Source organism: Myodes glareolus, chromosome 5 (assembly GCF_982192425.1).
Source record: "Myodes glareolus chromosome 5, mMyoGla1.1, whole genome shotgun sequence".
Taxonomy (NCBI): Eukaryota; Metazoa; Chordata; class Mammalia; order Rodentia; family Cricetidae; genus Myodes; species Myodes glareolus.
The window spans coordinates 36,187,113-36,197,318 of NC_142030.1; the positions used below are offsets into that span (position 1 = coordinate 36,187,113).

The 10,206-nt window shown below is 45.6% G+C and overlaps 1 long non-coding RNA gene across 1 annotated transcript; it reads left to right on the plus strand.

Annotated features, from left to right (window-relative positions):
* The first annotated feature begins 2,448 nt into the window (after positions 1-2,448).
* LOC125391842 (uncharacterized) lies at positions 2,449-8,701 on the plus strand. Its single transcript, XR_007229276.3, has 3 exons — positions 2,449-2,551; positions 4,752-4,922; positions 7,401-8,701. It is a non-coding gene; the product is annotated as an uncharacterized LOC125391842 (long non-coding RNA).
* Positions 8,702-10,206: the final 1,505 nt, after the last annotated feature.

Sequence of the window (10,206 nt, forward strand, 5' to 3'; positions counted from 1 at the left end):
TTCTATAATTTTACACATAGGCACACCTATCATGTATGCACAGAAAGTGGTAAATAGGGGATTTCCCCTGAATGGCTGTTTCAGAGACAGGCTCCTCACTGACACGGATCAAAAGTTACAGATGGATGGTGGTAAGGTGATACTTAACCAGGAAAGGGAGGACACATTCTTCCAAAGGGACTTTCCCTGGGACACTGGGACCTGATCGTTCCTGTCACTCTATGTCAAGTTAGGTGTTTCTGACTAGCCAGTGTCCTATCTGTTGACTTTACTGCAGTCTTAGTTGTGATTACACAACATGCACTTTGCATAGGTCATGCTTCATGAATGCAATGCCAAAACCAAACAACAAACAAAAACAACAAAAAGCCCTGCAAAACCAAACCAAACCAAAACACCTGCCTGAAACACCTCAGCTCATACTGTTTTTTGTGTTTTGTAAGATATGAATTGCAGTGCTTGTATTATATAATGTTTTCTCCTCTTATTGAAGCAGTACATAAACAAATGCTTTTCCTATTTTCCATCATTTTCAGCACATCATCAAATTAGTATATCATTGAATTGTGATATGTCAGAATGCTCGGTTTTAAAAATTGCAGTTTGAGGGCTGAGGATATGGCTCAGGAGAGTGTTTGCCTAACAAGAATGGCCTGAGCTCAATCCCAGCACCACATAAAATTGGGTATGGTGATATATTTACACCTATAATCCTAGATAGCTAACACTTGGGAAGTAGAGGTAGAAGGATAAGAAGTTCAAGGTTGGCCTAGGTTTTAGGAGATACCGTCTCAAAACAACCAAAGCAAAACAACAAAAAACCCCCTACTTTTTGAGTGGCTGATTTGAATTAAACATTTTTCCAAGGGGAGACCAGCAGGACAGTTAGTTCAACAACTTGAGTTTGCTGTTTGAAACTCAAGTAAAGGTGGAAGCAGAGAACTCTGACTACTAAGCTGCTTTCTGACCTCTGAGGCACACCTGTACCACTACCCCCACTCCCCCTCGCACACTGTCCAATGAAGTTTGGTTTGTGATTAGAGAATTTCCAGTAATTTCTGAAATGGTGGTGGACGCACTTCTGCCATTTTATACAAAGTGACACCAGCACAGATGACTGTAAAATAAAAATTGGAGTCGATAGATGATCCACATCCTTCAGTGTAAATTCTTTATATAAAAATAAGCACACGCACCTCATTTAGATACACGTTCTCTTTTGTCTTTACTAAATGGTAAAATTATACATGTATCATGGAATTGAAAGAAAAAAACATGAGCTATTACCAGCAAATGATTCGTATACCATTTTTTATATGACTGTTCATCCAACGTCAAATAAAACTGAGACACAAATGTGTTTGGCTGGTGAGATGGTTCAGTGGGTAAAGTGCTTGTGGTCAGGCTTGGTAAACTGAGTTCTATTTCTGACCCTAAGGTGGGAGAAGAGACTGATACCCTCAACTTGTCATGGGACCTCGACATGCATGCCATGCCCTGTGCATACATGTGCACATACATAATAAATAAAGGTAATAAAAACGATTCTCAGGTGTAAAGAGGTCATGATCAGAGAAAGCTTAAGAAGCCCTAAGCAATTTAGATCATTATAATACCATACTAATGTGAATTCTCCACCCAACCTGGTCTTCTGCACCATCTTTTGGGAGAGATGCTGACTTGGAAATGAGCCCTATGTGGTCTTCTGCTGCTGCAAGTAAGTTTCCTTTTTTGGTTGCTCTTACCGTCTTTGCATTCAAGATTGGGTGAGCCCAGTTAGAGTCAAACAGGGGCAGAAAGAACCAGGATCAAACCCATAGCTGTCTGATGCCCAGTCCAGTTCTTCTTCCTACAGTATTCCTACAGTATTAGATGCCCAGTTCTTCTTCCTACAGTATTAATTTCTTCTTGTGTCATGGGTTGCCCCCTCCAGTTTGTCGACAGCAGGAAACCGGTTTGTTCATGTTCAATACTCAACATCCTACAAGAGTAGCTTAAAATAGCTTTTTCTTTATTTGACCAGATGCTAAAATAAATTCTAATTCATCTTAGCAAGGAAAAGCCCTTGGAAGGTTCCAGGGAGCTGGGTGTAATGATGCAGGCCTAGAATGTCAGCACTTGGGAGACTGATTCAGGAGGATTGTGAATTTAGGGCCATACTGGACAAACTGGTGAAACCCTGACACACATATATACACATACATACATACATACATACACACATACATACATAAAATGAAGTCCCAAGGAAGCAGTAATTTGAAGCATTAGCACTCTAGAAGGATTGTAGTCAAGGAAAACAAACCCCGAAAGGACACCCCAAGGGTGTGACTGACTGAGAAGCAATTTGCAAGTCAGGCTGACCTTCATGGTGAGCTAGAGATAGTTAGAAAACTAAGCAAATTATTAACTTACAGGTAAAAAATTGCACAAGAAAATCGATGTGACTTATTGGGTAATATTTGCACAGCTGAAAGAGTGTGAATGCTGAACAATGGCGCCATGAAAATAGTCTTCTAAGCTGGACAGTGGAAAACCTAGGAAAATCAGGGTAAGCATAATATTTAGAAATCTAGAAGAGAGAGCTGTAAGACCCAGGTGGGCACTGCTGAGGACCTTTTCATTGAAAATCTTGTTCCTTTTGTCCCCTTCTTTTCTTGACAGAGGGCTCAGGAGGGTTGGGTTTGCCTCCAACTTATTATATAGCAGAGGCTGACCTTGAACTCCTGACTCTCCTTCCTCTACTTTTCAAGTGCTGGGATTACAAATGTGCACCACGATGCCTGACTCTTCATTGTCAAACTTTTGGCTTTTGAAGGTAAACAATTGTTTTTTGAGACAGAGTCTTGCTATGTAGTCCAGGCTGGCCTAAAACTCCTGATCTTCCCACCTTAGTCTTCTGGTGCTGGGGTTCATTATACACTTGTGGCACCAGCCCTGACACATATGTTGCTTCGACACACATAAAACTGAAGTTCATAGCCATCCCTGGTGATGTGAAACTGTGATCCTAGCTCCCCAGGAGACTGAGGCAAGTCCAGAGCTTGTTTATACTATAGAGTAAGTTCAAGACCAACCTAAGACTCTATTAAGACTCTGTCTTAAAACTAAAAGAAAAAGAAAAGAAAGTCAAAGGGCAGATGGGACTACATATCAGTGTTAGGAAGTTTGCATAGCATGCGTCTAGTCCTGAGGGCCATCCTGGTATTGTAACATCACCATCTAAATGAACAGTCACAATTAAAAAAAAAAAAAAAACTCTGAAGGTTAGGTTTAGACATTTACTCTCCGCAGTGATGGCTGCCATTGGGGTGGAACCCACATCCTGAGTTGAACCTTTAGACCGTGAACGGGTTTCTGAACTATTTGAGCATGGACTTTTGCATGACTGGCCACGTGAGGCTTCAGACGGTATTTGGTGACTAAACTGAGATAGCAGAAGATAAACTTGCGGGGTTACAGCTGTCGGTCTGCAGATAGTTGCGTGGCATCCTGCAGAAAATGCAGCGGCTTGTACTGAATCCTGCAGGAATGCACACTACTTGTCCAGTAGCCATCTTATACGGCTGTCATCTGGGATGAAAACTTAAGCAACTTTCATAAAAATAGCTCACTTGTCCTGATCACTTGCTATATATACACAACTTGGTCAAACCACATCCTGTACGTAGTCTTTGGCTCACTGAACAGCGCTCGAATGGCAAGCATGAGCTACCGCATGTCCAGACAGAAATAGCACACCCAGATTCATAGTAAAGCCATTTATTTTTAGGTGTTATGGCGACACAATGAAACTACGCAGAAGGAAAGCTAGAATGGAGGAGCACAAGGCTCCCAGCGAAGCCCCGGCTATTTTCCAATCCCACTACTACGTGATGCTGTCTCTCATCCTTGGCTCACATTACAGGGGAGAGTTCCAAGTAGATTGCTAACACTACATTAGTTCTTGTAATGTACCTGGCACAGCCTTCGCTAGAGCCCAGGTTGGCCTTGAACTCTCTATGGAGACCAGGCTGACTTTGAAGTCATGATCTTGCAGCCTGAATATCCCAAGTGCTGGGATTACAGATTTGCATCACTGAGTCTGGTTTGGTTTTTAGGTCCTTCCAGAAGTGTTTGAGCATCAGTTCTAGGGATCCAGATCTACGCTTGAGAGTCCATAAAGTGTGAACGAGCTGCTCCTTACCTGAATTTTCAAGGCAACACAGAATGAAAGCACATGGGCTTACTATGGACTGCTGGGGAATTTAGAGCTCTGTGTACTGTAGCACATTGGCCTTTCAGGCACAATAGATAAATGTGATGTCGTTAATGCTGGTGCTTGCTATGTGTGCCCCTGGCAAAATGACTCATCAGTGATGCCACTGGCTTGAGGTGAGTGACAGGGGTGCAGGGTCTCCCAAGGGCAACTCTAGGAGAGGGCAGTCCAGCAGAGCTTGGTTCAGCTGATGAAAAGGGGGCTGCGACTGACAGTCTGTGGGGCCATGCCACGCCCATCCTGCTCAGAGCCTGCGAGTGTGTCCCTCTTTTGCAGCTGTGGGACTGGAAACCTGGAGAGGTCAAGGGTCACAGCTAGCAGACAATAGCTAATGAAGGCTTCACTGCCATCCCCAGTCCTCCAAGCCCGGGCTGTAACCACGCTTGCTCCTTGTGTCTGTCAGCTGCCAACTCTAAGGCACACAGGATGCCCGCTGGGCATTGTGGGTATTTCCAAGCTAACCAGCCGACACAGAGACTGTTCTGTACTGCAGGGGTGCTCTTTGACCTTCATTTCTGTTTGGCTTCACCTGTGTTTGTGTGGAAGTCTTAGACTGCTGAAGACTGCTGACGGATAAACAGAAAATCTGGGAAGAAGCTAGCAGTGGGGGAGGAACGAGTCAAGAAAGCAACTGATTTATTTGTCTTCCCTGGGTTTTCCCAAGGTGAAGTATACCTCCCCGCTCCTTAGCTCCCCCTTCCTCTCACCTGTCTTCCCCTGCTCTCTGTTCCCTCACCTACCCTTCCCTTCTATCAGGGATGGAACCCTGAACCTTACAGTTCTAAGCATACACTGTGCTTCTGAGCCACAGATTTTTTTCTTACTAGAAAAAAAAAAATCAACTGTTTTTAGATCGATTTAGTCCCCTGACCAAAACATGAACAAAATACCCATTCATTTTCTTAAGGATGACTTTGCAGACAAAGACGACCCTGATGTTGATGCAAAGCCCCGCACCTTGTTAGCAAATGATTTGCTTGAGAGGCCCAGGCATACAGCACATATTCTAATTGTTCTTAATAATAAAAACCCAGAGTCAGATACAGGGGTTAGTGTTGAAGATCAGAGAAGCAGCCACTAGAGAGACCTTTGACCTCTACCGAATCCTCATACTGAAGGGGCGATCCTGTCTCTGTGAATCCTCAGGCTGCGTCTCAGACTCTCTTCCTGTCTCCACCTCCTTAGAGCTGAGATTAAAGGCCTTTGACTCCCATGTACTGTGACTAAAGGTGTGAACCACCACCACTTGGTTCTGCTTTTCTCTTTGAGACTGGATCAATATAGTGTAGTTCAGGGCGACCTTGAACTCACAGAGCTCATCTGCCTCTGCCTCCCGAGTTCTAGTATTAAAGGTGTGTGCTACCACTGTCTGGCTTCTGTGACTAACTAGTGGCTTAGTTCTGTACTTTGATCTTCAGGCAAACTCTATTTGTTAGATCACAAAGAAAATATCACTGCACAGGCAGCCACTATCTAAAAGCCTTATAAGCACTCAATGAGAAAAGAAGGAATGTACTAAACCAATTCTAGTGACCTGGCAGTGTTCTAATGAGGTCCCAGGCTGCAGACATAACTCAGAGCATGTGCTTGGTAGGCCCAAAGTCTAGGCTTTATCTCCAGTGTATACATACACTGTATATATATATACATACATACACACATGCATACACTCACATACATATACACACACTGTTGTGCCAGCGTCTGTTACAGGACCCCCAAACAAGACCACCACAGAGCTGGCATCTGATGCTAACACACTGGGTGTTATTGGTTACAAGTTAGCTAACTCAGAATATAATCAGTGACTCTGATACACCGGGTATGGGAGAACAACCCCGAGGCTTCAGGGTAAGGGTATTTTCAAGGGAAAATTGTAAGCATGGTGGTACAGGCCTTGGCATTTTGGGATTGGGTAAAAGTATACAACTTTTGAATTTGTTGGTTGGGGTATAATGGAATTTCAAAACAGTGACTGTCAGCGGATAAAAAAATTCAAAATAGCAACTAATCAGATACTTACAGGGACGTTTGAAGCGAGCAGAAGTTGCTTGGATGCCCTGGTGGGGTCACTTTGACCAAGCCTGGTACAGTTTCTTGGGAATGTTATGACTTTTGCTAGGCTGCATTCACCACCCCCCCCCCCACTTAGTTAGGTTCTGTCTAAAATGGAGCTCTTTCTCAAAATGGAGTTTGTTCTGCTCCTTCAACATACACACAATACACATATATACATACATGTATACACACATACATGTGTATACACGTATAACACACATACACATACACACATACAGATACAAACATATACATGTATATGTACACAACACACACACATGTACACATGTATGTATACACATATACACATTCATACAACACACATACCAGGTTGGATTCATCTTTCCTCTTCCACTGGAAAGCTGAGGTGTAATGGGTAGACAGCAGGCGTTATGGGGCCCACCTAGGGAGGGAGGCCTGTTGGATCCAGCAGGCCTTATTGAGCCAATAATCTAGATGAGCTCACGTGTAGGACACGCCATGCCCACTGAGCCCCACGCAGATCGTTGACCCACAGAATCACGAGTGACAAAAGGACTATTGTTTTTAAGCCACCAAGTTTTGGTGTGCTTTGTTGCACAGCCATAAGTGAGCCAGACAGATGCCAAGCTAGATAGATTTACAGACAACATGATTGATTGAGTCCACGTGTTTTCCTACACTTCCGAGTCAGAAGAGGCCCACAGAGGAGAGGAGGAGGGGCTGAGGCAAGTGCAATAGGAATCTGAGTCCATATGAAGAGGAGGGTCAGTTTGTGGCTGAAGAGTCGTTTGTACGTGGCACAAATTCAAAAAGCATTTGTCACGTAGACAAACCAACTCAAGAGGCGGCCGGTTTTTCTGTTTTGCTTCTCTCCAGCCCGTCCACAAAATCCATTCTTCCCACCTCTGCCTGCTGGTTTCTTGCTTATTGTGTGAGTTGTGTCAAGCCGTGTTTGTTCGCTGTGAGTCGAGAGGCTTTCTCAGGGCAAACTGTGAAGGTGGGGCTGAGAAGCTGTGGGCCCACCTCTGTGTGTTAAGCACCCTTAGAGCACTGTTAAAATCTGCTCAAATCACCATGTCAATGATAATTTCTTCGTTTTCAGATTTTAAACATTCCTGATGCTTATTTTCCTGGAAATATGCAAAGACATTGGAGAATGGGTTACTTGAGCGCCCTAATTGGCAGCTGTTGGGCTCTCCTCTCTTGTTACCTTGGCTGTCCCTGAGCCAAAGAATTGCCCAACAGCTGGCTGAGTTACCCTAAAGCTGCTGGTCCTCCTGAATTCTCCACGGAAAATATACAACAGTTGCAGTTGATTGCTTTGGCTTCTGGAGATGCTGCCCCAGTCACTACTGATTCCCTCTATGCCGCGTTTTTTGCAATGACAAACTTCAGTGAGCTCTAAATGACCCTACAACCAGCCCCAACCCACGTGAGAGGTGAAGCACTTCCCGGGTTGACCAGCAGAGGCGCTGCAGAGAGTACTACTCAAGGAGGGAGCTGCGCTGATTGGTACAAATGTAACCTTCGTTTGCATGCGAACTTTGTTCTGATTGGTGAAAACAACCACTTCTCTAACTGTATAAATAAACAGGCTCTTGAGTCTACTTGGTGAGTCAGATGGGAGAGAGCCTCCCTCCTGCTATGCGGCCTTTCCTGGTGTTGTGACTGTAGGGCTACAATAAGGGCCTTCTCTTGAGTGGTCCTTTCTTGCCCACTTGCAGAAGCGTGGATTGAGACAGTAACAGGAAAGAATGAGCAGCGTGGCACAATGCAGAGGTGGCCGTGAAACAGCAGAAGCAGAAGCAGCTGAGCAGTTGGCTAGTCAAGCCACAAAAGCAGCAAGGCAGCCCACTGCTTGAAAGCTGAAGAAGAGGTAGCTGAACGGTTTAAGAGAAGGGCCGGGGCAGGATCACTGGAAAGAATCTGCAAGTGAGGCTGAATATCGATAGATGGATGGATCTAAAGAGCCAGAAAAGAGAAGCTATAAGCCCTGGTCACTGGTGAACTTTCAGAGAACTTTCAAAACTTCAGGGAAATGTAGGGAGGCCTTGCTGGCCATGTTGGTCAAAGATTGCTGTCTACCGTGGCTCGGCAGCCTTCTCCAAGCTGTGCAACAGAAGAGACTCCGTCCCAAGCCAGGACTTCCCGCTCTCTGCCTGCCCTTATCTGGAGGCTGTCTCTAGGTCCTGAGGACTGACCTTATCTGAAAGCTGTCTCTAGGCCTAGACGCCTGATTTATCTCTAGCATGACCCTTGGCATAGTTTTCTACTGGAAGCTTTCTCCCTGTTGCCCACATGGTAGCTAAGACTTTAATGCAAATTAGGTGATTCCCCAGTTACCTTCCCCAAACCATATATATATACATATGCTCTGGAATAAAGTCTAGTTGTCTCATTGAAGCCATTTCCTGGGGAGTTATTGTTAAGCTGGGAGCTTAGGCCCCAGCCCCTCTCATCTATCCTAGTCCCCTGACCCGGAGAGTCAGCACTCTGGACTCCAAATCCCAGCAGGCCAGGTCCTGACTCCAAGGCCCAGGGTATTTAAATGAGCTCCCAAAAGAGGAACACATGGTCTCCTTTTCTTCCTCCAGGTGGTAGCGTTTCGTTTTGCGTTTGGTTCATGTGCGCGGCTTCCCAGAGCGCAGAACTCCCATTAAACCTGGACATCTTTTAATTTGGCTTGTTTTGATTTGGCTTGTTTGGGAATTTGCATTGGCAGAGAGCTCGCATTAGGAAATATTCCTAACAGTAATCTCCATTGTATCTGTAATGATTGTTCTGTCTCTTTAAGAGACTAGCCACGCCCACTCTCTCCCCCCATCCGCTGAGACAGGCTGATCTTCAGCTTCCAGCCTGGGTTCTCTCTTTTTCTGTCTCCCTCTCGGAAGAGGCAGCTTTTTTGTGTGTGTTCCCCACCCCCCGTCTCCCCTCCCTTTCATAACCACTAAATAAATATCCAGCCTCACTCTGCATGGCATGCCTATCCAGGTCTCTGTCTCTTGCCTGCCGCCACGTGTCTCCCTGTTCTGGACCAGTTACTGCTTGGGGACAGCCGTCTCTGCCTGGGACTGGCTGCTCTCAGGGCCCGCTGCCTGCTGCCACATGGCCTGCTGCCACCGCTTGGGGATCTGCAGCGTTTCTGCTGCCTGCCACCGCCGTGGATCCTGCAGCATTTTTATTAATCCATTTCCCAGCTTCTCTTCCCTCCAGTCTCGTGAACCGGTGGCCAACAATCCCGAGGAAGGAGAAGACCTGTAGGGCAAAGGGCCTCAGTCTTTCAAGGACTGGGAGCTATAACAGTGGCCAGTCAAAGGCCAAGAAATCCTGCAATGTCTGCTTCTGCCAAAGGTGAAGGAATCCGGTTCTAGTCTTGCACTTGAGCAGTAACACAGAAGTAGGAATCCCATCATGCAAGGCCTGGTTGACACCTCTAGAGGGCGCTGCCTGCTGCTTCCTACTGCTGGTGCCAGCTTCCTACTGTCAAATTCAGAGGGATAAGACAGATGTCAAAGACCAGCACTTGAGCACAGTCTGGTTAGAAGAAAAGGGTTCCACTAAGCTGTTGGATAACAAGGGCCTTTGGACTTCTTACTCAAAGCATGCTGTGATGGGAAACCTGCCCCAAAGAGAATATTAGGGCTTTTCAAGAAAAGATTTGTTTTTATAGTTTTCAGTGTGTGTGTGTGTGTGTGTGTGTGCGCGCGCGCATGTGTTTGCGTGCGTGCGAGCGTGTGTGTGTGTGTGTGTGTGTGTGTGTTCATGCACATGCTCGCACGTGTCCCTGGAGTACAGAAGAGGGAGTTGGATCCCTGGCACTCACCTGACAGAGATGCTAGGAACCAAACTGTTGAGCTATTTCTCCAGCCCCAGCTCTTCATTTTTATAGAGTCAAGGTTGAAGAGATT